Source organism: Coffea arabica, chromosome 2c (assembly GCF_036785885.1).
Source record: "Coffea arabica cultivar ET-39 chromosome 2c, Coffea Arabica ET-39 HiFi, whole genome shotgun sequence".
In the NCBI taxonomy this organism is placed as follows: Eukaryota; Viridiplantae; Streptophyta; class Magnoliopsida; order Gentianales; family Rubiaceae; genus Coffea; species Coffea arabica.
Window position 1 is genome coordinate 24,547,473 of NC_092312.1, and position 19,405 is coordinate 24,566,877.

General features: G+C 33.4%; 1 long non-coding RNA gene across 2 annotated transcripts; it reads left to right on the top strand.

Annotated features, from left to right (window-relative positions):
- The first annotated feature begins 15,804 nt into the window (after positions 1-15,804).
- On the top strand, positions 15,805-19,041 carry LOC140035253 (uncharacterized). Of its 2 annotated transcripts, none has more exons than XR_011839245.1 (3): positions 15,805-16,120; positions 16,919-17,031; positions 18,065-19,041. It is a non-coding gene; the product is annotated as an uncharacterized lncRNA (long non-coding RNA). The 2 variants fall into 2 exon arrangements; XR_011839244.1 differs by having other exon boundaries at positions 15,810-16,120; positions 16,919-17,010.
- Positions 19,042-19,405: the final 364 nt, after the last annotated feature.

Sequence of the window (19,405 nt, forward strand, 5' to 3'; positions counted from 1 at the left end):
TCATGATTTATGGTTACATTATGTATAGAAGTTACAATCCATAAATCTATTCATGTAGTGGAGAAACCGTTTCATAGATTTTTTCATATTCTTGTAGTAGTGGGTGTTTAATAGGATTAATGTACCTTCAATCTTGTAGTACCTATATATAGAGGTACTTTGACACCCTTTGTAAGGACTTTTGTATCTTGTTAGAATATAAGAATATCACTATCCATTTCTCTACTTCTTTCTCCAATATTTCACTTGATATTATAGTAGCTCATTTTATTAGTTTTACAACAACTACTCATTTTTAGCCTTGTCAATCAGCAGTGGAAAATAATCTTTGGGCCATCAGTCGTACTTTAAGCACAATAGACGCTCAAGGTTAGCCAATATGGACAGGATTTGGAATAGTATTCTTGCATAAAGTTTTTAAGTCTTAAAAGAGATTCAATTCAGTCAGAACACTATCATTCATTTGGTTGTATTCAAGGAGGGCATTTACATAAAAGTCACTCATGTACTGATTGTTTACTAGGGAGCAACAATACCGTGGCATGTAAACCATTTTGCTAAGAATTGGAAGTTGGTTACAAATGGGATAAATAATCTTCAAAGGCTGAATTATGTTTGGATTTTCAAGTTGATTTGTGAATCACGATATGGACCCATTATCTATGAGCAAGTTTTACTAAAGCTTGAATCAACATTACATTGTCTAAAGTGCTATTTTAGTTTGATTTCAAGATGGTTCAATTTAATTAGTCTATGTGTTTTATTAATAAGATCTCAAATGTTAGCGATTGACCAATTGTGTTTAAAAAGCACTTTTTTGGCACTATTAAGCTGGTGCCTTTAGAAGTGCTTATGCAATGACTAAATTGTGATTGACCAAGTTAATACAGGGACATTTTTTTCTGTAATTGTATAACTAAAGTCCAGATTTTACGATAAAATTTATTATCGATAAAAAGGACTATCTTTACAAAGCACAACAGTTAGGAAATTATCCCTAAAGGTCTAAGATAATCATGATAAAGCAATAAAAATATTTTATAATTTCTTTATGGCCCAAAAGTTTAACAATTGACTGGTTTTGCGTGAACTAGTCCTATCAGATAAATCGAATCTAAAGCGCTTTAGAAGTAAGCCAACGAAATGTAATAATGTGGTGAAAAATGCCGAAATTAATTAGAGCAAGTCATTTTCATAAATTAGATTATTTTAAAAACCCAAATCTATTGTCATGACCCAAAATTAATTACACTCCATAAAGAATTTATTTTAAAAGTCCAACGATATCATAAAGACCAAATTTGTTTAAATGAACTCAAAAACTCTGTTAAATGCCCAAGTAAATCATGAACCCAAATATAAATTTGAACAAAGCTTTTTCTTGAAAGGACTCAGCTCTAAGGTCAAATCTACCCTCAAATTCGATCTAAGCTATCATAGGGCCGTTTATGCTAGAATGGAAAGCTTTTTCTGTGAATGTATAAATTTAGGCAATTTTCGAAAAAAAAAAGGAAAAGTTTTCAAATCAGGGAATTTTCTGAAAAGATTAAAAACTTTCTAAATTAGAATAATTTCGGGAAAAAAAAAGGAAAACTTTTGAAATTGGAAAATCTTCTAAAAAGTGAACTTTCTAAGTTAGGAAACTTTCTAGGAAGAGGAACCATTATATTTTAGAAAACTATTCAATTATGTTTTATAGAAAGTCCAGACATGTTTTATAGGATTACTTAAGAAAGAAATAAGTGCTTTAAAATTAAGACATGAGAACTAATTATGGTATACATGTTATTGACAATAGGTTTGAAGCAAGTATAAGGCACGTTATGATATTTTCAAGTTAGTAGTTTGAGATAGGTGGTACTTATCCTTTTGAATTTTCAAATATTAAATATGATATATTCTTAAAGGCAAGTTCTATTTTGTTATATGCAAATGGATCATGTAATCTATTTGAAATGTTTTGATATGCTAAAAATTACGATGTGAGTGGCATGTTTTATGAAAGGGAAAAATACACGGAACCCCCCTATGGTTTTGCGAAAAGACACGGAACCCCCCTATCGTTTAGAAACATACACATAAACGCCCTAAACTTCATAACTGAAGTGGAAATAGACTTTTTAACCGGTTGAGTTACCGGCTGCAGGTCGAATACCCAAAATACCCTCATTTATAATAGAGAGAGAGAGAGAATGAACAACTGACTCTTTTCTCGTTCATCCTGTGTAAGAAAAAAAACCCTAAGACAAGGGATTTGTATACTAAATTGTTGCTGAAATATCGTGAATCTGAGCTGAAAAAGCCGTGGGTGCATTCTATTGCGAAGAATGGAGTGACAGATTGGTGGTTGTATCTGATCGTGAAGCTGCATTCGGTTGCGAAGAAGGGAAAGACAGATTGGTGGGGAAATCTGATCGTGAAGCTTGTTCGACATTTCTAGGCAAGAATCAGAACTTATTGTTCAATATTCAGTCCATTTAATGTTTAGGATTTGTAATCCTTTTCCAATTTGTTTATTCCTTTTCTACATTACCCCATATCTGTCATTTTTATAGTTGGTGGCCCATATTTAGGTGATTTATCAGAGAAAATGGGGTTTAAAAATGTAAAGATCTTAACTTTTTTAGCTTTTTTTGAAGAATGTCGGTCTTTTTTGGAGAATGTGGGTCTTTTTTGGAGTATGTGGTTGATGTCAGGAGGAAATAATATGTGTCGGGTTTGGATTTGACTACAAATCAGATTTCACTTAATAATTTGATTGTTGTTATAACTAATTGTTCTTATAATCTGAAAGTGTGATGTAGCTTAATATAGTTTATTAATCTATATTTGAATTCTAAAAGTGTTGATTAAATAATGTAGGTTGGGGACCATGTCAGATCCTTTTAGGACAGTGGATATCCACATGCACTATGGTGGGCAGTTTATACATCATCCCAATATTAGGTATACAAGTGATTCAGTGAGAGTGTTTCACAATTGCGACCCTGATGAGTTATCAACATTTTCATTATTCAACCTATACTCCAAAATTGAAAAAGAAGCGGCATGTGCAAAATTTTGGTATTCCATTCCAGACCATGATGTGGATGTAGGTGTTATCCCAATAAATGATGATGTGGACATAGAATTGTTGACTACCTGTTATGAAGGGCTTCCTTTTATGCATATATATGTAGAGGCAGGTCAGACGCCTCTCAAAATTATCTCACCAGATGGTAAGCTCTTATTCGAAAGAGTGACGAATGATGGTCCACTTGCTTTACCGTACAATGAAGGTTCTTCAGAGCTAAATTCAGATCTGACTAGAAAAGGTGCTGGAGCTTCACAAAATCCTGTTGATCTGACTGGTTTTGAACCATATATTGGTGATACAAGAGGGCAAGAAAATGATTTAGATGGCCCAACTGCTGTAGAAACTAATGATGGCACACAAAATCCCTTCAAACCAACTAAGAAAAACAGAAGAAAGGGTGGTAAAACTCCATCAAGGAAGAGACAAACTGTGGTGCAACCTGTGAAGAGAGCAGCTAGAAAAACTGTCAGAAAATTATTTCAGCAAACAACCAGAACCTCTGTTGAGACCAATCAAGTCAACAATGAACAACATTGTGACTTTGACAGAACCTCACTTGAGAAGAATCAAGTCAACAATGAACAGCAGCACCACAGTGATGGAAACGAAGAACCTGATCCGGATTGGTTGAGAGAGGGTCTAGAATTTGCAGAAGATGAGGATATCTTTGCAACTGCTGGTTCAACTGTACTTCAAACAAATCAGCAAATTGGTGACTTGAATGAGCAGCAGCAACAACATCAGCAACCACAAGGTGAGGAGTCTACAGCACAACATCAGCAAACTGAAGACTTGAATGAGCAGCAGCAACAACATCAGCAACGACAAGGTGAGGAGTCTACAGCACAGCATCAACAAACTGAAGACTTGAATAAGCAGCAGCAACAATATGAGGAAGCACAGGGTGAGGAGTCCACAGCACAACATCAACATGGAGGAGACCAACCTATTGGCCCTGACAGTGAGGAATGGAATGAACCTGTGACTGCAGATGAAGACTTCCTATATTCTGGTGATGAAAATGGGTCTGACTACTCATATTTCAATGCTTCAGTGGAGTTTAACAAGCCAAATTTTGAATTAAAGGTTGGAAAGAAATTCACTCATTTTACAAAATTTAGAGAAGCACTTGTGGAATGGAACATTAGAGAGGGATACGAAGTTTTATATATCAACAATGACAGTTGGAGGATAACTGCCAAATGTGCAAAAGGATGTTCTTGGAGGATTCATGCAAGCAGAATTAATAGAACTGACACTTTTCAGATCAAAACACTAAAGGGAGAGCACCATTGCGGCAGAGAGTACACTAACAAGCATGCAACCTCAACTTATCTGAGCAGAAAGTTTCAAGAGAAGGTTCGAGATGACCCTAATTGCAGCTTGGATGGCATTATTAATGATGCCAGAAGAAGATTCATGGTTAATATAAGTGGCAAAAAAGCATACAGGACTAAGAGGAAGGCCAGGGAGGCAATCAAAGGTTGTGATATGGAGCAATATGAACGGCTGTGGGATTATGCTGCCACGGTTAGACAGTCAAATCCAGACAGTCATATAGCTATACAAATAGACAGGAGGTCTATTGAGGAAAGGGCAACATTTCAAAGGTTATTCTATGGTTTAGGTGCTCTTAAAAAGGGCTTTCTTGCAGGTTGTAGACCAATCATTGGCCTAGATGGTTGCTTTTTGAAGGGGCCCTTTGGAGGTCAGCTGTTAGCAGCACTTGGAAGGGATGGGAATGACAATATGTTTCCCATAGCCATTGCCATTGTTGAAGCAGAAAACTATAATAGCTGGACTTGGTTTTTGAAGGAACTGATTACTCATATTGGAAGGGGCAATGTAGTGCCTTATACCTTCATTTCTGACAGGCAAAAAGGACTGGTACATGCTATAGAGGAGCTATTTCCTGGTGCAGAACACAGATTTTGCCTTAGGCATCTGTTTGAGAATTTTAAGGCAAAGTTCAAAGACAGTGAACTGAGAGAATTGTTTTGGGCTACTGCATCAGCAACTAATGGTGATGATTTCAAGAGAGCATTGAATGCTTTGGAGATAGCTCAGCCACAAAATGGAGAGAACCTTACTGCTGCTGGTTGGTTAAAAAGGCTGCCATATCACTTGTGGTCTAGAGCACATTATGGAATGGCTGCTAAGACTGATATTTCAGTCAACAATTTGAATGAGAGTTTCAACAACTACATTTTAAAAGCAAGAGACGAGCCAATTGTGACTCTTCTTGAATTTTTCAGAAGAAAGCTAATGCAACGATTGACATTGAAGAGGCAAGGCATGGAGTCATATGGAGGCAGATTGTGTCCAAACATTATTGAGAAGCTAGCCAAAAGTATAGAGAAGAGCAGACATTGTATTGCTATATTTGATGGTATTGAATCATTTGAGGTTGATGGTTTCAACAGAACCTCCGTCGTGAACTTGCAACATAGAAGCTGTTCATGTGGTGCATTCCAGTTGACTGGAATTCCATGTGTGCATGCTATTTCTGCCATTCAAAGCATGCGGATGAAGGTTGAAAACTATGTCGATGAGTGCTATAGTAAAGAGGCATACTTGAGGGCATATGCTTATAGCATTGGAGCTGTTCCATCCAAATAACACTGGATTGATAGTGGAATGCAGCTGTTAAATCCACCATTTGTGAAGAAACAACCTGGGAGACCTAAAAAACTTAGAAGAAGAGGTCCGGATGAACCGAGAGATCCACAAAGAGCTTCCAAAAAGGGGTTGCCAGTATACTGTAAGAGATGTTTAAAAACTGGCCATAATAGGAGAACTTGTAAGGAACCTCCTCATCCCAAATCCAAGTTGTATAAGGTACATTTAAGTACTTGAATTTTTCTTGGACTATGTACTCTTGATAATTATTCCAGCAATAAATTTTTGACTCTGGTTGCAGGCTCCAGCAAGCAATACCCAGCGAGGGGCAAGAACAGCTTCCACTTCAGCCCCAACCAGAGAAGCACCAGTGCATCAAGTATCTCAGCAAAGCAGCACTGCTGCAGTTACTGATAACAACCCCAGTTCTCGATCCAAAAGATTTAAGAAAAATTAGGATCAGGATGCTCTTTTTTGTAATGACATTATTGGCATATTTTGTAATGACATTGTATAATGGATTAACATATTTTGTAAGTGATGCTCTTTTTTGTAATGACATTATTGGCATTATTGCTCTTTTTTGTATTGCTATATATTGGATTGTGGTTATCATATTATGACTATCTAAATTACAGTTGGTTTTGTATTGCTATATATTGGATTGTGGTTATCATATTATCATATTAGATTGTGGTCATGACAGTTGGTTCATGACTAAACAGGTTGTATGATTATTATCTTTCTTTCAGACAGGAATACAAATCATGACAAAATTTGAAATTTTTTCATAAACTAAAATCATTACATTATTTAGTACATCATTATACTGCCACTAACCAAACTACTATTTTCTATAAGCAGCAATAACTAGAGATAAACAACAAATAATAAGAGACAAAATCATTATCACTTTCAACATCCCCACAGTGCCTTCAACCGTGCTCAACTTTGCATGTAGCCCCGACAAAATGTCACCATTGTTCACAGCTAGCATACCTTCATTACTGTTCACTCTTGGAGAGAACCCAGAACTTTCGTCTAATCTTGTTTCTGGACTTTTACTAGTACATTCATTGCCCATTCCATTCCTTCTTAGAGGATTGCACCATGCCCAAAAGGAGCAGGATTGATCTTCACAAATGTAATACAGCCTACCTTTTGAGGGTTTGTTGGACTCCACGATCTTGATTTTTGCTCTTTTCTTGCAGAAGCATCGAGACCATTCATACCTTAGATCTGTCAAACCTCCTCCAAAATTTGCAGAAGTGGACATGACGACTTCGATATACTCAGAAGTAGATTTTCTCCCTTTTTCCTTTCACTCTTTGATAGTTTCAAATATATTCTCCCCTAATATGTAGTGCCTTCTATATAGCAACTGAAGGGTAGATTGGGAATGAAACTCACGATCTTTTCAAAAGAACCTCGCAGACCCATCATCAGTAGTTCGCTCAGCCGGTTATAGGTCTATTTCCACTTCAGTTATGAAGTTTAGGGCGTTTATGTGTATGTTTCTAAACGATAGGGGGGTTCCGTGTCTTTTCGCGAAACCATAGGGGGGTTCCGTGTATTTTTCCCTTTATGAAATGAAAGAAATGTGCATGTGACGTATGAATTGAATTTATGATAAGAAAATCTCTTAACAATCATAAAATAAATGATAGGAGCTGTAGTTTTAGCATGTTATGTTATGTTAGTCATGAGAGTCGATATAGAATCCAACCGATTGATTTAAGTTATGTTATGTGATCAAGGAGTAGTCATGAAATCTCCTGATTGCTCTCCTAGAAGGGGGTTAATTTCTAGATTGAGTACTTAGAAGTCGGATATTGTATGTACTTGTTTATGAGCTATGTTTATAAAATAAGATGATATGATTGATATATTTTATGATTTGCAAATATGTTCAATATATACAATCATGTCATATAATGTTTTTTTTTATATCACCTTTGACAGGGGTCACATCTAGAACCTACAAGACTAAGTGTTACGTCAGACGGAGGCCACTTATGCATATGCCACTCACTTTCAATGAAATATATTTATTAATATATGAAATGAGATAACAAATATTTTTCATTTATGTATGCATGTGATATAGTGTGATCAAATTTGTAAATGTATATAGTATGTATAGTTATATGATCCGACAGGGGAGTAAATATTATCTGTTGGTGTGCATCGCTCAACCCATGTCTCTTTAAGTTTCTCTTGCAATCAAGAAGCTAACTCGTGTAGGTTTAGAAGATAAGTAAAAGAGATAACTAGATAAATGTTTGAATTCTAGAAAGTTAGAATAAAGCATTTTATAGATGTAATTTAGTGAAGTGTATATATTTCATCACTATTTGTAAGTTTTAAATTTTAGTAAAATTTTAAAGTTATGATCATAATGCCTTGTATTTATGGGACTAAGATCTCATAAATACGGCGTATTACATTAAAAATCTAGTCCAGGGATTCGGATTTGGGGCATGATAGGAAGAGGTCTAAGTTCAAGCATTATTCCTAGTAACTAAGCTCGCTGCATTACTTGCATCAAGCATAAACATAATAGCACCAAACATAAGTTCTCAAGAATGATGAAATAGCCCCTATGACAGATTCATTAGCCTTTGACTTCATAGTTGTGTATAGCTCAAAACTTTTGCTCTCTTTTTAATATTGATGTGTACGTTTCTCTCCAACTACATGATGGTTTAACGTGAGTGCAATGCCGTTGTTGGGAGCATGGGATAGTCCATTTCCATTCTAGTATCCTAACTAGAAAAAGAGGGCATGATTCTATTTGGTGGTGCTACTCTTGTTGCTATCAAATGCTTTATTACTAATATTGTGTCAACTTCTTGGTCAGAGTTACTTGAAATCAAGAAATCACTTTCCTCCAAATGGTCATACACAGCAATGAGTTTCTTATGATACCTAACATACAGCTTATTCATTCATTGCATGGCAGGTGATGCTTTATATTGAACTGATATGAGTCATCTAATGACATGATTAAATAATATTTCAAAAATCATTAAGGCCTTTGAGTGTAAGATGTCTAACACTTTTCTTTAAAGAACTAGGATTAGCATAGAGTTAAAATTTGATGCTATATTTAGTTTTTTTGAGTATGAGGTACAATAGATAATAATCAAAATAAAAAGGTCGTAGCAACAATTGCTCTACTAAATGCAAGCTGAAGTTGAAAGGATATAGAGGGGGTGCAAGCTAGTAGCACGCTGCCCAAATATTCACACATTTAAATCCATTCGTTTGGTGAACAAACTTTTTTTATTATGCACTTGGAATGACTGATTATATTTGGATTCTTTTTGTCTGGAATGGGGAATATTTCTACAGATTGAGTATCTGTAAGAATTAATTCGTAATAATCCAAATTTTTTGAAGAATCATCGGGTTGCCAATAACATTTTTGAAGAAAGATTCTTTGGGTAAGCTGATTGAGTGTAGAATATATTGGTATTTCTTGGAATCTGGTTAAAATAGGTATTTTTTATGGATTTTTCTGGGGATTTTGGTATTTGTTGGATTGGTTTGATTTGAGAGGAAGTTGGAGTACAAGCAGCTTGACTATAAGTCAATGCTGGGAAATCTTGTAGTATTTGGAATCTATTTTGAGTTACAGGGGTTAGACTCATCTCATAATCCTGAGGAGTCTTTGGCCTGGAATTTCCTGCTTTTGAATCCATATTCCTGCAAAATCAGTAAATAACATCTTTTAATTGATTAGATAACTGTCTATTTTGATCCTTGTAATATTGAAGAATTTCTTCATATTGAGGATTTTGCTCATTTCTTCCAACTCTTTGAAGAACTTGAATTCTGATAAGGTTTCTCTGAATTTCTCTCTGTATGAGAAAAGCTCTCTCTTTTGGAGTAAGGGTTGCATAAGGGCTTTTGTGTATTTTTACTGTATCATATTTTGGAATCTGATAGACTGGAATGAGTTGTCGTCCGTCTTTAGTCTGAATGGAATACTGATAACCTCTGGATTGCAGAACTGCTTCTTTGTTTTGTAATTTAGGAGAATCTCTTTGGGTTCTCAGGTAGTTTGTATATTCACGATCCATGTCCTTGTAAAAATTCTCGAGTAAGAAAATCTGATAAAGAATTATTTTCTCCTTTAATAAATTCAATTTCGAAATCGAACACAGATAAAATAGCTTGCCATCTGGCAAATATTTGTTTTGAAACTATATTTTGAACATCTTTTTGTAAAATTTCTTTTGCAGATTTACAGTCTATTCTAATTAAAAATTTCTTATTATATAAATCATCTTGAAATTTTGATATACATAAAACTATGGATAAGATTTCTTTTTTAATTGTTGAATAATTCTTTTGAGGGTCAGACCATGTTCCTGAATGAAATCTAACTAATTGTTCTTTTAAATCATCTATTTTTTGTTTTAATATTCCACCATATCCTAATTCTAATGCATCTGTTTCAACTATCATGAATGCTTTAGGATGAGGTAGACTTAAACATGGTAATGACTCTATTTTTTTCTTTAAATATTTTATTTTTTGAGTATGTTCATCAGTCCATGGTTTTGGATTTTTCTTTAATCTATTGAATAATATAGAACATTCTTTTCTTAAGTTAGGGAAAAAATCTGCTATACAATTTAAGCATCCTAAAAACCTTTGTAATTGATTTTTATCTTTTATTTCATCTGAAAATTTAGTTGCAAATTCTAAAGCTCTATTAATTGGTTTTATTGTTCCCTGATATATATTGTGTCCTAAAAATCTAATTTTAGTTTGAAATAATTTCATTTTTGGAGCAGAAACCACTAATCCATTCTTCTTAACTATTTTTAAAAATGTATTTAAATGTTTAAAATGTTGTTCTATTGATTCAGAAAATATTAATACATCATCTATATAAACTATACTAAATGAACTATAAGGATTAAAAATATCATTTATTATATTTTGAAATTCTGACGGTGCATTTTTTAATCCAAATGGCATAACTTTCCATTCATAATGTCCAAAAGGTGTTGTAAATGTTGTTTTATATCTATCTTTTGGTGATATTAATATTTGCCAATAACCTGATTTTAAGTCAAATTTCGAAAATATTTTTTGCATTAAATAATCTATTAAGTAAATCTTTTTTATTAGGAATAGGATATCTAATCCATTATAAAACTTTGTTTAATGGTTTATAATTTATTACTAATCTTGGAACTCCTCTTTCTTTTTCAGCTTGATTCATTACATAGAATGCAGTACAATTCCAAGGTGATTTTGAAAGTGTTATTAATCCTTTATCTATTAATATTTTTATTTCTTTTTTACAAAATTCTAATAAATCATGCCAAGGATAATAGAACCTTTTAGCATTTCCAAATTAATAGACAAATATCCAAATATAAATATAATGAAGAAAGAAACTACTAAAGATCCTCCACTATCTATTAGAGCTACATAGGTTTTCTTGAAATCTTCTACTGTAATGGTTACTAAAGCAAACCATTTTTGAAATGTCATTTTTTCTATAGTATTTAAATGTTTGTAATGGACCCATATATTTTAACTGTGCTCCAAATTTTTCAATAGATCTAACCGACCCACATATTTTAAATTCAGTCATATTAGATATTCATCTACAAGAAAATGAATTTGAAAAACACACAAAGAATTTTGCAGTAATATACAGAATATATTATAGACCTCTATCTTCACATTTAAATTCTAAATTTATAATGACTCCAACTCTTAAAGAAGAGACAACTTTATTACAAGTAGATGCAGATAGACCTACAACCTATACTCCAAAAAGATTAAAATGGAATGAAATAACTATACCTAGTGAATTTGAAATACAAAATCCACAAATAGCCAGAAATATAGAACAAACTGATGTAGAAGATATTATAGAAAAATCTGATGGTAAAACTCTAATAAGATTTTCATCATTAAGAGAAAGACCTAATTCAACTTATTCTTGGCTACCACCGAAACATTCTAATTATGAATCAACTGAGATAAATTTTCCTTTAGAAAGTACTTCAATTTTTAAATATAAAACTCCTGTTTCAGAAGTTATAAATCAAAATCAATCAGAATATTCCCCAACTCATTCACAAATGAAAGGAAAAATAAATGTTATAAATAAACCATATAAAATAAATCATAAATATTTACAAGAAGATTTTGATGATGAAGAAAATATTGAAAAAAGAATTTAGTTTTTTCAATTAGAATCAGAATATAAAGAAAAATTAATATTAGAATGGAAAGATGAATTAGAAAAAAAAAAATTTGATTTTCCTTTCTTTACTTAGCTATCATTCTATAGTACAAAAATAGGAATAAAAGATGTTTATAATACACCACAAATAAATGTTCAAACTAATTTGTATAAAAAATGAAAATTAAAAGATGATCAATTATTAACTTCAATACATCCCCCATTATAAGAAGTAAAAATTAATATAGGACAAGGAGAAATAATAGTCTCACCTTTTAAAAAGGGTAGAGAAGTTGAATCAAGTACAAATAACACTATAAATTTAGAAGATAAAAAAAAAATCTATCAGCAAAATAATTATACAAATCAAATTCTTCATACAATTTCTCAACATATAGAAGTATTAAATACAAAAATTGATACAATATTTACAACACCATTTGGACATTATGAATGGAAAGTTATGCCATTTGGATTAAAAAATGCACCGTCAGAATTTCAAAATATAATGAATGATATTTTTAATTCTTATAGTTCATTCAGTATAGTTTATATAGATGATGTATTAATATTTTCTGAATCAATAGAACAACATTTTAAACATTTAAATACATTTTTAAAAATAGTTAAGAAGAATAGATTAGTGGTTTCTACTCCAAAAATGAAATTATTTCAAACTAAAATTAGATTTTTAGGACACAATATATATCAGGGAATAATAAAACCAATTAATAGAGTTTTAGAATTTGCAACTAAATTTTCAGATGAAATAAAAGATAAAAATCAATTACAAAAGTTTTTAGGATGCTTAAATTATATAGCAGATTTTTTCCCTAACTTAAAAAAAGAATGTTCTATATTATTCAATAGATTAAAGAAAAATCCAAAACCATGGACTGATGAACATACTCAAAAAATAAAATATTTAAAGAAAAAAATAGAGTCATTACCATGTTTAAGTCTTCCCCATCCTAAAGCATTCATGATAGTTGAAACAGATGCATCAGAATTAGGATATGGTGGAATATTAAAATAAAGAATAGATGATTTAAAAGAAGAATTAGTTAGATTTCATTCAGGAACATGGTCTGACCCTCAAAAGAATTATTCAACAATTAAAAAAGAAATCTTATCCATAGTTTTATGTATATCAAAATTTCAAGATGATTTATATAATAAGAAATTTTTAATTAGAATAGACTGTAAATCTGCAAAAGAAATTTTACAAAAAAATGTTCAAAATATAGTTTCAAAACAAATATTTGCCAGATGGCAAGCTATTTTATCTGTGTTCGATTTCGAAATTGAATTTATTAAAGGAGAAAATAATTCTTTCCAGATTTTCTTACTCGAGAATTTTTACAAGGACATGGATCGTGAATATACAAACTACCTGAGAACCCAAAGAGATTCTCCTAAATTACAAAACAAAGAAGCAGTTCTGCAATCCAGAGGTTATCAGTATTCCATTCAGACTAAAGACGGACGACAACCCATTCCAGTCTATCAGATCCCAAAATATGATACAGTAAAAATACACAAAAGCCCTTATGCAACCCTTACTCCAAAAGAGAGAGTTTTTCTCATACAGAGAGAAATTCAGAGAAACCTTATCAGAATTCAAGTTCTTCAAAGAGTTTGAAGAAATGAGCAAAATCCTCAATATGAAGAAATTCTTCAATATTACAAGGATCAAAATAGACAGTTATCTAATCAATTAAAAGATGTTATTTACTGATTTTGCAGGAATATGGATTCAAAAGCAGGAAATTCCAGGCCAAAGACTCCTCAGGATTATGAGATGGGTCTAACCCCTGTAACTCAAAATAGATTCCAAATACTACAAGATTTCCCAACATTGACTTATAGTCAAGCTGCTTGTACTCCAACTTCCTCTCAAATCAGACCAATCCAACAAATACCAAAATCCTCAGAAAAATCCACAGAAAATACCTATTTTAACCAGATTCCAAGAAATACCAATATATTCTACACTCAATCAGCTTACCCAAAAAATCTTTCCTCAAAAATGTTATTGGCAACCCGATGATTCTTCAAAAAATTTGGATTATTACGAATTAATTCTTACAGATACTTAATCTGTAGAAATATTCCCCATTCCAGACAAAAAGAATCCAAATATAATCAGTCATTCCAAGTGCATAATAAAGAAAGTTTGTTCACCAAACGAATGGACTTCTCTTTATTCTAAAAAATCATTCTCAGTCAGATTCATTCCAGATGGATTCATATATCAAGATTATAAAATGGCATGGTATCGTGCTTTTTTATATAGACCATTCAATCATTCATGGTTCTTCACATTCAAAGAAAGTTATAACAGAGAATTTCCAATTTGGTTCAATCATTGGTGGCAATGGTTTGGCCCTCAAAAGGAAATATTACCTCCAAATGTATTAATGGAATTTCAGACTTATCTCAAAAGAGCAAAGGGGGAAGAGTATACAAGACCAATATTATTCCATATGGAGTTCAAAGTACCATGGATATTTTGTTGGAGTTTCAAAATTCATCAAGAATTAGAAAAATCCCTTCCAATGTCACTAGTCAAAGAGTTCAAAATCAAATGGTGGACTGGATTCAATCAAGAATTTGGAGATCAAACAAACGTGATAAGATTCTTGACTACCGGAGACAAATTAAAATGGACAAATCAGCCAACTACTATTTCAACAACTACTCCAAAGAAGACAAGACAGCCAACCACTACTCCAACAACTACACCTACTCCAACCACTCCACAAAAAGATAAGGAAAGAATGACAGATATAGCATCCAAGGGAATTGCAAGCAACTTTTTGATAAAGCAGATGATGCAGAATCCCGAGATGCTCCAAGAATACTTGAATTATTTACAAAAGCAGAACAAGAAAGAAGAAACTGACAAAATTGACGAGTCAGCTGGATCATCCGAATCCACTTTTGATCCATTTTGTGGACCATGCAGACAAGACCCAAACGACTTTTGAAAAAAGATGTCGGCCACAATTCAAGAAAAAGAAAATGAAATTCAAATTCAGATGAAATGCAAAGGCAGACGTCTCTATAAATAAGATGGAAGACAGATATCGGAGGCATCGGTAGAAAATCCAAGCAATCCTCTTGTGAAAAACCCCGTTAGCAAAAATCACAATCTCTCATATTCAATCCATTTGTATTCAACCACTCTTGTACCTTTCCAATATTTTAATAAGAAGAACAAAGTTTGGAAGAATTCCATAATCATCAGATTCAAGCTTCCGTTAGCAACTCTAAATTTTTGTAAGTTCTATTGTTTAAATAATAGTCTATGTTTATTTGTAGAAACCAAATTCTTCATACAATTTCTCAACATATAGAAGTATTAAATACAAAAATTGATACATTAAAGAAACCACAATCTTAATTCCCTAATGACATTTCAGCACCTCATTTTCAACCTAGAAGTTTAACAAGAGACAACTGATTTATAATGTCAACGAAATGTATCATGAACCACAAATATGCCTCTAGAAAGTACTCAATATACTACTTCTTTAGGCAAGGATAAATCTATTGGTATAAATTTTTGAGGAATGCAGATTGGTTGATCCAAATAGAGTCGATATAGCCTTCTTCTAGTTGTTCTTTTCACTAACTTTTTAATCCTCTGGAATTCACTACTTTTGTTCCCCTAGAAATAGTGAAAATGTTTGGATTGGTAATTTTTTCACTTATTAAGAATAAATTGTGAGAAATCGTTTGGATAGGATAAAAAAAACACACAAAAACAAGATTCTTTTAGTGGTGCTCTAGATACTTTTTTGGGTCAGTCTCCACATTACCACCATAGATGAATAGTGCTATCTACACACGTGGCTAATGGATGAGCGGCTATGATTAACTTACCATTGTGCTTGCAATCAGCAAAAGGGAGAGAAATGTCGTGGTAGATCTGCCAAAAGTGACAACAATAAAATCCAACAACCATAAAAAAACATTCGGTCCTCTACCACTGAAATTTCTCTCTCTGTCTTGTCGGCGAAACAATTGGCCAGATCGACTACTCAAACTATATGGATCGGCTGTTCAAAACATCTCAAACTCTTGGCCTCTTAACACTCTCTACACCAGTGGTTCCTAATTGGTAAACAGTGGATTCATCTGTCTCAGACTTGTGTTTTTTTTCCCGCGTTAAGGGTGTGAGGGTGCACAAAATTTCGGCAACGGTAGGTACTACTAATAAATTTTCCATCTCAAATCCTAATAATATGGCTCAGCTAAACATCCATTTGCTGTTGCTGCTTATTTTTTATTGCTAAATATGTCAAATTTTTCAAGGTAATAAATAATGCATTTTTTTGCATTAAACATCCATTTGCTGTTGTATGGGTCACTCTTTTCCCTTTACAATTTAATTTTTCTGCATCTCAACATTCATGCCCACTCAGGCAATTTTGGCAAGTATGTAGATAGTGGTATTTGGAACCTGTGTAAAGTTTGTTATTACTATAGCAGTCAGACTTCAAACTCCTAGGGTTGGGGTATAGCAACAACCTAAGTTGTTCTCTATAATTATAGTTTTAGAGAACCCTGATTTCCTTCTCAACAGAATTGTCTTTGTATTACTTGCGTTTCGACGAATGCTTCCCACCTGATTGGTAATGAATTTACATATCATTTTAATTATACTAGTCATCCGGGCTACAATTAATAACCAATACCAGGCACTATGAAAAGTAAAGGTCTCATTTCTTAGGGAAGTTCATTGTTATTGTGCTTTTGATTAACTTTTCTTTATAGTTTTGGCAAGAACCAACTGTTGTAGTGCATCCATGTAGTTTATTTGCTACTTCCACCCCACGCAGTTGTGATTGGTAAACGAATTTGAAGGGCAGTCATGCTTGGTAATTTCTTCCATGCTTGGAGGAAAGTGCAAAATTGACTCCCTATGTATGCTATCGAATCCTTTTTAATTGCTCTATTGTAGTGTTGAAATTGTATTCATTTGTTTTTCAATGTTGCAGCCTCTCCTACTAGCTGTACTTCAGATTGCTCTGCATACTCATCAAGTGACTCCAATAACTGCCAACTATGTGTTGAAAATTACCACAAGTAGGTATGTTGCCATTGCTATCTGGTAAGCTTTAAATTCGAACACGTACTTCTCCCCAATATGTCATTTTTTGTTGAACTTGTTTTGCAACTTAGGGAGTCGTGAATCACAAAATAAAATACTTTACAGCAATTGGACCATTTTGTGGCTGTTTATATAGCTTCGTTGATGTTTGTTCATGTTTATACCACTTAAATACACATCTAATGTGCAACGTTCAAGAATATTAATCAAGGACATTGGCAAATGCAATATAAAGTTTGTTGAGCATGCATTATACTGGTTTCTACTCCTTCATTTTGTAATTCATTTAATAAGATATGCTTTGCCAATAGGAAGCCATGTTTGAAAATCCAACACTACAAGTTCATTATGACAGACTTTATTACTCATGCATGTACTAGTACCAAATTTGGTTGTTTGAAATTTTATTTGACAAAAGTCTCCCATTAATATGTCATCCTTACCGCAAATTTTTCCTTTTTTACACCAGAAATGGCAGAGAAAGTGAACTGGACTCCCACCATGGATTACAATTTCATTACGACCTATGTCGATTAGGTTACCACCAAAACATGAGATGCTCATAAGAACATAAACTAGAACTATAATGTCCTAGTAGCCCATTTAAGAGAAAAGTTTGAAATGTCTGTCTCAGGTAAATAGTGCCAATCTCGAATGCACAGATTCAAGAAAACAATGGTATTTATTCTTGCACCTTGGGAGGTTGTGTTCTAAACCAGAGACCCCGCTTGGTTGGGATAAAGAAAATAATTGCTTCATAGCTAGTGACGAGCACTAGCAGCAATTGGAAGAGATATGAACATGATTAGGTCCTCTCCTTTTCATTTGTCTGACAACATCGTCATCTTTATATTTTTTTTCAATTTTTACATAATCCGAACAATTACGTTTTACAATTTCTTAGTTATGCTCTACTCGTGGTGTTCTGGTCAATCGAACATATGCCTAATACAATGTTTAGAACTCCATCGTAAATGATAGAATATTGACCTTGGCCATCCCGTAACCCTTAGTTGTTTTCTGTTATAAACAGATAAATGGAGACTATAAGGACTTCAATTGCTAAGGAGTTGCTTCCTATACGACATTTAGACCCTGACTATGTGGGAAAAAATGGGAACAGGTAGCTATATGCAGTTGGCTAGTGAACCAGTCCCCATGGAACCACTAAAGTGCAATAAGCCTCCCACAAATTGAAAGAGTGGCAAGGAAAATGTTGTGGCTTCCTCTTCGGTGGACCATCCATACAACAACTATCCTTGGGAAGGTGAGGATATATACTACATCCCTCCGATCCCAGGAGCGATAACAGGAAAATGTCTAGGTTCCAATTTTGGAATATGCAGTGATCGTAATAGTTCTAGAGGGACAAAATCAACCCGATTCTGAGGTGATTGGGAAAGGCTAGATGATGCGATTAGCAAAATTATCCATGTCACCACTCATTCCATTGACTATAAGGATGCTAGACATGATGAAAATGCTAAGTATGGTGTTCCTATGGTGCAAGATCTTGTAAAAGGAATGGAATTGCCAAGCACTGTGAAGTTGAAAGCAACAATGTGTTTCGCTAGAGAAGAAAATAAGGGGCAGTGAATTGCATTTGTCCGGTCTAACGAATCTCAAGAATATGAGTACATTGGATTGATTATGGAAGAACTTGGACTTGCTGCGCTACCATCGTGATGTGCCTCTGTGATTAAAGAAAGCTTGTAACCCCACTTTCGAGCCATGAGTACATTGGAGTTCTCATTGATGGACATCATACTTGTTTTGCGAAGTTGATTAACTTTTTTCAGATTGTAAAAGCTTCACCAACTTGTTTTATTTTTCCTTCATGCCTATTCGATATTGATGTCAGACATGTGCTGCATTTGCACATGTAATATTTTCATGTTTGTTGGAGTTTGAAACTCGTGTACTAGTACATGGTAATGGAGTAGACAGATTGACAGGAATTGGTGTATATTATATGGTAATGGAGCTCTGATTTGCTTCACATATTGTGAATTATTGGTCCCAATTGAAAGAAGATGAAATATACTACTCTATATTTTATCTCTTGAGAGTGCACCAATAGTGGACCAAAAACAAATAGCCCAATTGTAAGCATTGCGTAGGCTTATTTAATGGACCGATTGACAAAACTTATGAAAGAGCCAACTAATGAAACATGCATTGGGCCATGAATTGGACTTAGGAAAAATAAGATAGAGCCCAAAAATAGAACAAGTGTAGGCTCTTAAATTGAATGTAATTAACAAAGGTAAATAACCCAAGCAGAGAAAATGCAAAGCCTCTTGAACAAATGTTATGGTCTACAAAAGAGACCAAATCCAATTTGATGTTATGGTCCACCATTTTATTTGTTTTC